This window comes from Ricinus communis, chromosome 3 (assembly GCF_019578655.1).
Source record: "Ricinus communis isolate WT05 ecotype wild-type chromosome 3, ASM1957865v1, whole genome shotgun sequence".
Taxonomy (NCBI): domain Eukaryota; kingdom Viridiplantae; phylum Streptophyta; class Magnoliopsida; order Malpighiales; family Euphorbiaceae; genus Ricinus; species Ricinus communis.
The window spans coordinates 16,820,715-16,831,393 of record NC_063258.1 but is presented as its reverse complement, the minus strand read 5'-3'; the positions used below and the strand labels follow the sequence as shown (position 1 = coordinate 16,831,393).

The following is a 10,679-nucleotide window of genomic DNA, read 5'->3' as shown; positions in this document are numbered from 1 at the left end:
TTTAAGAAATTATCCACAGATTGTAAATCTTAATCAATCAATTCATAATTTATTGTTTGTAAGCTGGCTAGCTAAAGTGATCCCCAATTGGGTTAACTCATCTCATTATCATTTTTCAACTTTCATTCTCTTTGTTAAAATTTAGCTTTCAATTGCATTCTTAATCATTTTTAGTTAATAATCTTCACCATCAAATGATTGGTTAGATAATAGGAATAGCGTAGTAGCAGTAGTTTCTCAATTACCGCAGGATATGACATTAATACTTGCCATAGCTAGATTACATTCGATAGGTGCACTTGCCTGTTCATTGTTAGTTGTGTTAGCGAGCCATCATTGACCAGTCAACTCCTCTCCATTTCTTGATTTGACTTTAGTTTATTCATCTTTCTTTGTTCTTTTTCACATTTATGTTCTAGTTTCTTCTTCTTATGGAATGAGGGCTTTCGCACTATGAGAACCGCATGCAATCAAATACTTGAGGCTAGTAAGTATATTATTTCAGTTCTCTACCTTATGGAAAATCAAGTTCTTGGTTCTTTCAAGAATCTTATGGACTTATCAATGCTCGTGCTAGCGAACATAGACTCATGGCTCACGTACTTTCTTTCTTTTGTGTTCTTTATCTATCCTTATTTTTATAGTGGCTATATTTGATTCTTATGCTTAGTCATATGGAAGTGAACAAAGAACTTTTGATTTCTTTCCTTATCAAATCCGAAATCCTACCTATGTTCTTATTCTATTCGTTTCTTTTATTCCTCTTTCTATAGTATGATGCTTTAGTTTTAATTGGGGAGCATAAACATGACTGTTGAGTGAAAGCACGTGGAAGCGACAATCTTAGGCACCAATTCAATGCATGGACGAATGCGAAGAAAGAACAATAATTGACTGAGTACTAATGTCATTCTCTATATGATTTCGAATGAATCTTTTGAAGGAATGAAGGAATGACGAGAATCGAGGTACGCCCAAATATTTCAATTTAAGATTTGCTATAATAGGATCTCCATCATTCCTTCTTCCTCTAGGCACAAGATGAGAGAATGACAAGAATCAAGGTACGCCCATATATTCCAATTTAAGATTTGCTCCATTAGGATCTCCATCATTCCTTGTTCCTCTAGGCACAAGGATTTTTAATGAAGCAAGGATTGGCATAAGGAATCATGGAAATGCAATTGACAAGTTGGACCGGTGGCTTAGCTTGACGATGAAGTAGGATGAGAAGTAAATTCACGCTCTTAAGGAAGAAATCATTTTGTTTTCGATTAATCCAAGCATAATGAGAGCGAGAATGCTAGCATTTTGATATTTGGGATGCATATAGTGAAGTAATTTAGGTTAGAGTGTTATTATGTAGGCCCACATGAATTTTCCCTTGTTTTTGTGAAGCTCTTAAAATTTGGGACTACGAGAGTTGTTGACTAGTCAACTCCTATCCAGTTGTTGATGTGACTTTATTTTATTCATCATTATGTATTTATTTATTCACATTTGGCTTCTAGTTTCTTCTTCTTATGGAATGAGGACTTTGCACTATAAAAACTGCAAACAACCAAATACTTTAGGCTAGTGAGCATATTATTTTAGTTTTCTACCTTATGGAAAATCAAGTTATGGATTCTTTAAAGAACTCTGCAGATTTATGAGGCTCGCGCTAGCAAATCACGTCCTTCCTTTCTTTTGCATTCTCTATATACCCTTATGTTTATAACAATTATATTTGAGCCTTACGCTTAGTCGTCTGGAAGAGAAAAAAGAACTTATGATTTTTATCCTTATCGGATCTGAAATCCTACCTACATTCTCTTTTTATTCATTTCTTTATGCCCCTTCATCTAGTACGATGGTTTGATTTTATTTGGCTGGCATAAACACCGATCCAATTCTTGGACGAATGCGAAGAGGGAAAGTTAGTTGACTCAATATTGATATCATTCACCGAATGGTCGCTGATGATTATTTTAGAGGAAATAGGGAACTATGAGAATCGAGGTACTCCTAAATATTTTGATTCAGGATGTTCACCATTTGGATCTCCATCATTCCTTGTTCCTCTAGGCATAAGTACTATTGATGGCACAGGGATTAGCATAAGGAATCCTGGAAACACAATTGACAAGCTTGACCGATGGCATTAGGGCTTAGCTTGATGATCAAGCAGGACGAGAAGTAAATCCACGCGCGTAAGGGAGAAATCATATTGTTTCGATTAATCCAAGCATAATGAAAGCGGAAATGCGATTGTTTTCATGTTTGGGATGCATACAATGAAGTAATTTAGGTATGAGTATTATTAGGTAGGCGCATATGAATTTCTCCTTGTTTCTTCATTAAGGAACCTACACCTAAGGCAGTGAACCTATCAATGCAGCCTAGCACTAGTGAGTATCAAGGTCGTATCCCTGGAGATCGGGTGAACCTAGAGTTACTACTGTTCACTATGTTATCTAGTCTGAAATAGAGTGTGAGAAGTCTAAATTAATTAACTAATGATTATGAATGCAAATAAAGGAAAAAACAGCAACTGACAATCGAAAGACAATCGCAACAAAAAAAGTAAACCCAAAGGGGACCTAAGTGATGGAACTCTAAAGGTTGATTTTATAAATTACCAATCTTGCTTTCCCGTGCCTAAATCCTATATCGAACTCGATTCCTCTCTCGAGCTTACCGACTTCCTAAACCTGCACTAACCTCATAGAATCTCTTCCTATCAGATTATTACAGATTAGCATTAAGCGTGATTTAGATCTATTAAGAGTTGTTAATTCTTAATCGTGCGAGTGAATTAACCTTATCTCTAAGTGTTAACTACCAGTTCTTACTATTGAATTTCCAGTTGTAACAAGCATTTCTCAATGTCAAGAAACAACCTAAAAGACAATTAATTCAACATCTCAAATTAATTGAATCAAACTTAATACAAGAATGGCAATTACAAATCTAACAACTAAGCACAATCCATCATAATAAAGACCCCAATAGGTTCAAAAGATTTAGCTACTCATGTTCATAGTTAAAGAAAAATAAGGAATAAATAAGGAAAAGAAAATTGAAAGCATGTACACCCTTCTCTTTCAAGTTGGATGAGAAACCCTAATTTTCCAATCCAAAATATCAAACCCTAATTTGCCTCTTGAATGCTCCCAAAATGTTGTTTTGATCTTCAAATCGATGTTGAAACAATGTAATCCTCCCTCCATTGATGAATTTGATCTCCCAAGGTCAACAATTGAGGTCTAGAAAATAAGTGAATTGAGTGTATATCGAAATTAGGTCAGAGAAAATCGAGCCTCCACTCACCAAATCAAACTTTTGCCTATATAGTCTCCTCAGCACGGCCGTGGTCAACCCTGTGCTGGTCAACACGGGCGGAGTCCAGGCCGTGCTGAACCTAAAAGTTCCATTGTGTTGACCTTTTCCAAGTCATGCCCAAGCCGGTGCTGAGCCACCATGGGCCATGGTGGAGGCTGTGGTGGCTATGGAAACCATGCCAAAAGGCACTCTTGGAAGGCAGCTAGTTGCCAATTCAAAGATGAGTCTAGGTCAGGCTCAACCCTGGTGTCGGTCCTCGCCCAATTTGATGGATTATGGTTCGTTAATCACGCGTATTTCCCTCGATTATTGATAGTGTCCTTCGAAAATGACCTGAAACAAGAAAGGAAACAAAAGACAGGTGATTCTAGCATAAAACGAGATAATCATGCACAAAAATGTAAACAATTGGGTATGAAAACATGTGTAGTATGATGCCTATTAAGGCAGCTCATTAAATTTGGGACTACGAGAGTTATTAACCAGTCAACTCCTTTCTAGTTCTTGATTTGACTTTAGTTTATTCATCTTTATTTATTTATTTTTTTACATTTAGGTTCTAGTTTCTTCTTCTTATGGAATGAGGGCTTTCACACTATAAAAACTACACGCAACCGAATACTTGAGGCTAGTCACTATATTATTTCAATTTTCTACCCTGTGGCAAATCAAGTTATGGGTTCTTTCAAGAACCTTATGGACTTATCAATGCTCGTGCTAGCGAACATAGACTCATCGCTCATGTATTTCCTTTCATTTATGTTCTTTATCTACCCTTGTGTATATAGTGGATGTATTTGATTCTTATGCTTAGTTGTCTGCAAGAGAATAAAGAACTTTTGATTTCTTTCCTTATCAAATCTAAAATCCTACCTATGTTCTCATTTGATTCGTTTCTTTTGTCCACTTTGTCTAGTATGATGCTTTAATTTTAATTGAGCAGCATAAACATGACTGTTGAGTGAAAGCACGTGGAACGGGCAATCTTACGCACCGATCCAATGCATGGATGAATGCGAAGAAAGAACATTAGTTGATTAGGTTGATGTCATTCTTTATATGATTTCAAATAAATCTTTTGAAGGAATGAGGGAATGAGGAGAATCGAGGTACGCTCAAATCTTCTTCTAGGCGTCGACTATGAAGGAACGGACTTAATAAGCCAATAAATATCCCATGTCAAGCTTTTTACGGTGTTGTATAGCCTAGAGAATGAATACGTCGGTCTGTGTGACTGCTCCAAAACTATCCCCTCGGCATATAATAATGTAAGCTAACAGTGTATGAAGATAGTGGAGATGATCCGGAAGGCTAGACGCCTTAGACCTGTTGTGGTAGTACGATTCTAGCCTGAGTACTAATGAATCCCACATGGTGTCATATGAGATTGGGTTGACGTAGATGCATCCTTGATACTCTTCGCCTGAGGTCTCTTGTTCAGTCCATAAACCCAAATGCATACCAAATTGTTGAACTAACATTGAGAACTCCTTTCCTCCAAGTCTGAAGTAAACTGCATCAGGCTGATGCCAGTTTATGATCTGTTACTGTAGGAAGAAGGTGCTGAGGAATTCAATGGTGAGCTCGCCGTAGGTAGGCTCAATGATGTTAAAGAATTGTGCGTAAGGTAGTGTGTTAAACAGTGCACGAACATCCTAAGCCAATCCCACTCTCTCCAGGGATACAAAGTCAATGCATCGTCCGACCATTACTTGCTTCTTCGTGCATTTTAAAATGACTTGGAAGCGGCTCTTATTACAGCATTTTAAAATGTCCACAAGGGATGTCAACCAGGTGCGGGTGGATTTGCAACTGCTATTCTTCGTGCTCAGACTAGTTGCTATTATGGTGGGGGTGCTGGTACTGGTGAAGGTGAAGCGAAAGAAGAAGTTCCCTCGCCACACGAGCGCTTGCTAGTAGCGGCACATTGCGGTTGCTGGCGACGGGATTAATCTCGGCCCCTCATATTAGCTAATACAGTCATCACTAATATTCGAACAAGAAATCAAGTTAGCATAAATTACATCAAAAATTTAGCAGCATAACAGTTATAATTTGATTAACAGAAAACTTTAGGCTTAAAATTAAGACTAAAGCCTCATTTTCCTGTAGAAAACTAATTCATAATGGCATTCTAGCCCACAGTATTACGCAACACATAAATAGAATTTATGCTATCAATTTATCAAAATAGAATGCCATAAATTAACTTTACTGCTCTTGAACCCCACACTTAGCATGTCATTATTAAAAATCACACAAATACAAAAACTAATTTGAGCTAAATATAATCCAAATCAAACTCGAGCAGTGTAAATAGAAAAAATAATAAACCAATTAAGGCAATAAATATTGACAACTACTATAGCATATAAAAAAAAGTCCTAAATAAAAAAGAATACATAAACAATCAAACTTAACCAAATAAAAAGCAAAAGGCGAAGATACTTACTTGAAATTGCCGTGACAGGTAAGAAAAATCGAGAAGAAGAAGAGAAACACCTTAGAACTTTAAATAGGGAAAAGTTAGAAGAGGTTTGAAATGGCTTGCTTTTATAGTCACGGGGTTCAGCACGAGCGAGGGCATGGCTGTGCTGGTTAGCATGGCCTGGACTCGGCCTGTGCTGAACCCTGAAGCATCCTACATGTGCAACGTCACCATGGGCGAGGGCGTGTCCGTGCTGGTCACCGCGGCCTGGTGTTGCCACCCGTGGTGCCTTCAGAAGCCGTGGTGGACGACCGATTTTGAGTTTGCGCTATGTACATGTCCATCACGGGCAAGGGCACAACCGTGCTGACCAATGCGGCCTGGTGTTGTAGCCTGTAGTGGCCTCGGAAGCCATGGTGGACAGCCAATTTCCCAAACTCTATACATGCATGTCCATCACGGATAGGACTCCGGCCATGCTGGATCCAACCAGTGATGCCCATGGAAACCATGGTGAACCACTAAAATCCAAGCCTTTCTTCAACATCTCGAACCGCCAAACTCCCTACCTGCATTCAACACACATACGTACACATTTTGGCTATAATTCAAGTAAAAATGTATCAAACAGGGAAGCTCATCTTCACCAATCACCAAAAATCTGACTTAAGTTATTAAAACCCTAGCTTCAAACAATTAGGTTTAGTCACTAAGCAAGTGCTCTGACTACCATCAAACATGCAAATGACTGATAAACCAAAAAAAGACATAAAGCTAAATATGGGAATGCCTCCCAAAAGAGCTTCTTTCTAGTTCTCGAGTCATTCAGCTGGACTCGGTGATAACTCCCTGCATGTCTGGCTTTGACATATGCTGTGATTGAACTACCAAGTTATAGGTCATCAAAATGTCAACAGTCCTTTAAATAGTCGCTTTTTAGGTACTTTCTTCGAGAGGGCAATGTCATTTCCCTCACCTCGGTTGTCAAGTCTGCCGCCCGTTATCCTCATCCATATATGCATAGTGAGGACGCTGTGGAAGCTCTTTCAAATCGAGAACTAGCGGTTCCTCAAGTGATGGCCTCAACTGCGATACCTATCCCATGCCAATCACAAGAACTCATCAAGATTGTCGCTTGGCTCGTTTGCTAACATAAATTCAAGCTGCTCCAACACTTCCTCATTTGATAGCTCATGCTTTTCTCCCCTTGGCAAGATGACTTGTAGAGGGTCTTCAACTAACACTTCATGCAACTATGTCTCAATATCATCGTCAATTACATTAACAACATACACAGCATTATTATGATCTAAAGACTGGCTTATAGGATTATGCAAGTTAAAGGTGACAGTCTCATCCCCTACCCTAAGTTTTAACTTTCCATCACAAACATCTATCATTGCCCTAGATGTTGCAAGAAAAGGTCTTCCTATAATTAAGGGTACACTACTCTCACCGTCCATGTCTAAGATCACAAATCGATAGGAAATATAAATTTATTGACTTTTACCAGCAAATTCTCTATAATACCCTTAGGATATTTAATAGATCTATCAGCTAATTGTATACTCATCCTAGTGGGTTTGGTCTTTCCCAGCCCCAATTATACAAACATGTTGTATGACATTACATTAATTCTAGCCCCTAAATCAGCTAAGGCATCAATGACAGATAAGTTATCTATAACATAAGGATAATAAAACTCCCTGGATCATGTTGCTTTTCTGATAACTTGTTCTGGAAAATTGCCAAACATTCCTCATTTAGCGTCACGCACGCCAAGTCCTCAAACTTCCTCTTATTGCTAAGAATCTCCTTTAAGAACTTCGCATACCTAGGCATCTGCAAAATAACTTCAACAAAAGGTAAATTTATATGCAATTATTTAAAAAATATCCAAAAATTTACCAAACTGCTACTCGACTAGCGCCTGCTTTAATCTAGTAAGGTATGGGATTTTGGGCTAGTATTCCCTTAGTGGAATCTCCTTTGCCTCTTCCTTCTCTAGTTCCTTTACCTTGGTAGCTTCAACTTCCCTACTTGAATCTACTTGCGCATCAGCATTAGTGTTAGAAACAGAAGAAGGACCAAGAACAAGTTTACCTGACCGCAACATGATTGCGTTCACATGCTCCCTCGTGTTGGGCTCTATAGTGCTAGGCAGAGTCCCTGGCTGCCTCTCAGCCAACATCCTAAAAATCTGGCCTATTTGAGTCTCCAAATTCTGAATGGAGGCCTACTGATTCCTAAGTTTGCTATCCGTCTGCTGAAATTTGTTATCGGTAGAGGACACAATCATCACCAACTCCTCGAGATTAGGCTTCTTCTCTTGAGGTGAAGGTAGTTGGGGTGGACCAGCTTGCGGTTGCGGCTGTTGCTGATGCAACCTCTGAAAACCGGTTCGTCTGGTAAACTATTTGTGTAGCTAAAATCTAAGGCAGTGAACCTATCGATGCAGACTAACACAAATGGTGAGTATCAAGGTCGTATTCTCGGGAAAGGGTGATCCTAGAACTACTGCAGTGTCTTATGTTATCTAACCTTAACAAAATCAATGAAGTTATTATGCTATGATTAAATATGAACAAACGATTAGCTAAGTGTCAAATAATCTAAAAGGATTTAGGAAAACAATCGAAGGAAAAAGCAAACCTTAGGGAACCTAAGCTAGTTGGATTTTAGTGAAGATAGAGATTATATTGATTACCAATTACAATTACTCGTGGATGAATTGGTAACTAAATTCGGTCTCCCTCTCGAGATAACCGAATTCCTAAACCTAATAACCTAAAGTTGGAATCTCTTTCTAACGATGGATTATTCAATTAGCATTAAGCTCTAACCCGCCTCTATTAAGCTTTATTAATTCTTAATCTGGCTAGTCAATTACCCTTATCTCTAAGTGATCATTAACCAGTTCTTGCTATTCAAATTTGCAATTCCTAAATGAATTTCTCAATTACATAAAGCAATCTAAATACCACAACTCACAACATCTCATGAATAAAGTGATTTCTCATTAATAATGAAAGCAAGAAGAGACAAGCATTGATAATCAAAATCTCATAAGCATTAAAATCAATACAACAACATAGGAACCTCAATAGGTTTAACAAATTTAGTTACTCATACTAATAAGCAACAAGAAGTAAAGAATAGATTCATAAAAGTAAATTGAAGGCATGTACACCCTTCTTCTTCAAGTTGGATGAAAAATCCTAAATTCCCAATTAAAAATGATAAACCCTAATTTCCCTCTTGAATGCTTCCAAATCTCTTGATCTTCAATTTGATGTTAAAACCAATGTAATCCTTCCTTCAATAGACGAAATGATCTTCTAAGGTGGAGTATTGAAGTCTGGAAAAAGATGGCTTAAGCTTGTATATGTGAAATCAAGTTAGAAAATCGAACCCTAATTCAACAAATCATGTTTGCCTATATAAATCTTTCAGTACGGCCGTGGTCAAGCCCGTGCTTATCAACACGGGCGGAGTCCAGGCCGTGTTGGACCTCTGCATTCTACAACTCATGACTTCTTCCTCGTCGTGCCCTAGCCGGTACAGTACCACCACGGGCCGTGGTGGAGGCCGTGGTGGCCTCAAAAATGTGTCAAAATAGCACTCTTAAAGGGCAACTAATTGATGGTTCAGCACGGCTGAAGTCCAAGCCTTGCTCAACCTTGGAATGCTAGCCTTGCTCAATTAGATGGATTCTGGTCCGTAATTGCGCGTATTTCCCTCAGTTACTGATAATGTCCCTCGATAATGACCTGAAACATGAAAGGAACCAAAACACAAGTGATTCTGGCATAAAACAAGATAACTATGCATAAAAATGTAAACAATTGGGCATATAGATATGTATAAAATGATGCACATCATGGTCCCTGGCCGTTGTTATTCCTCAAACTGAAGTTGGGATGATTGTGCCAACCAAGATTGTATGTATTGTTGTACGGGTTGTTCTGCTGTCTAGGTGTATTACCCATATAGTCTACCTGTTCAAGGTTAGCAGAAACAATAGAGGATGAAGAATTGGAATAGGAAGCAAACATACCTTCGCATCTGATTTGCACCATCTGCAGACCCACTTAAAACTTCACGACTTATCTAGGCCATGAGCCCACATTATCTGTGGTCTAATTTCTTGGTCAGAAGCTCCACTTGAGCTGCCAAGGCTGCTGTGGGGTCTAGCTGGTTGACCACTCCCTGCTTGACTAGCCGACTCCTAGAGGAATGCCACTGGTAGTTGTTCATGGCCATCTACTCTATCAGATTTTATGCCTGCTTCGACATCTTACTGTTCAGGGCCCCACCTGCTGCAGCTTCTACCATTTGCCTAGTATCAAGGTTCAAACCGCTGTAGAAGGTCTGAACCTGCATCTATACTGGTAGTCCGTGGTATGGGCAATATCAGAGCAAGTTTTTGTACCTCTCCCAAGCATCATACATGCTCTCGTCATCAAATTGTACAAAAAAAAAGATATATCATTTCTCAATCTAGTAGTTTTAGCAGAAAGAAAGTACTTATACAAAAACTTCTCAGCCAAAGATCTCCATGTCGTAATAGTGTTGGATGGGAGTGATTGCAGCCATCTTTTCGCTCGGTCCCTCAAAGAAAAAGAAAACAGCCTCAATCAAATAGCATCATCAGTCGTTCCATTTATCTTGAAGGTATCGCAGATCTCCAAGAAGTTGGCTATGTGAGCGTTTAGGTCCTCACTCGACAGTCCCTTAAATTGTACACTATTTTGGACCATTTGTATCACGTTCGGCTTTATTTAGAAGTTATTGGCTGCCAAAGGTGGTGGCAATATACTATTTTGTATCCCCTCAAGAGAAGGTCTAGCAAACTAGTATATTGTCCTATTTTCATCTGCAGCCTGACTGTTTGTCTCCCATCCCTGCTGGTCTATTCACAGAGGCT

At 38.8% G+C, this 10,679-nt stretch overlaps 1 non-coding gene across 1 annotated transcript; it reads left to right on the top strand.

Moving 5' to 3' along the window:
• The first annotated feature begins 10,145 nt into the window (after positions 1 to 10,145).
• LOC125369666 lies at positions 10,146 to 10,254 on the top strand. The gene has a single exon (XR_007215342.1). It is a non-coding gene; the product is annotated as a small nucleolar RNA R71 (small nucleolar RNA).
• Positions 10,255 to 10,679: the final 425 nt, after the last annotated feature.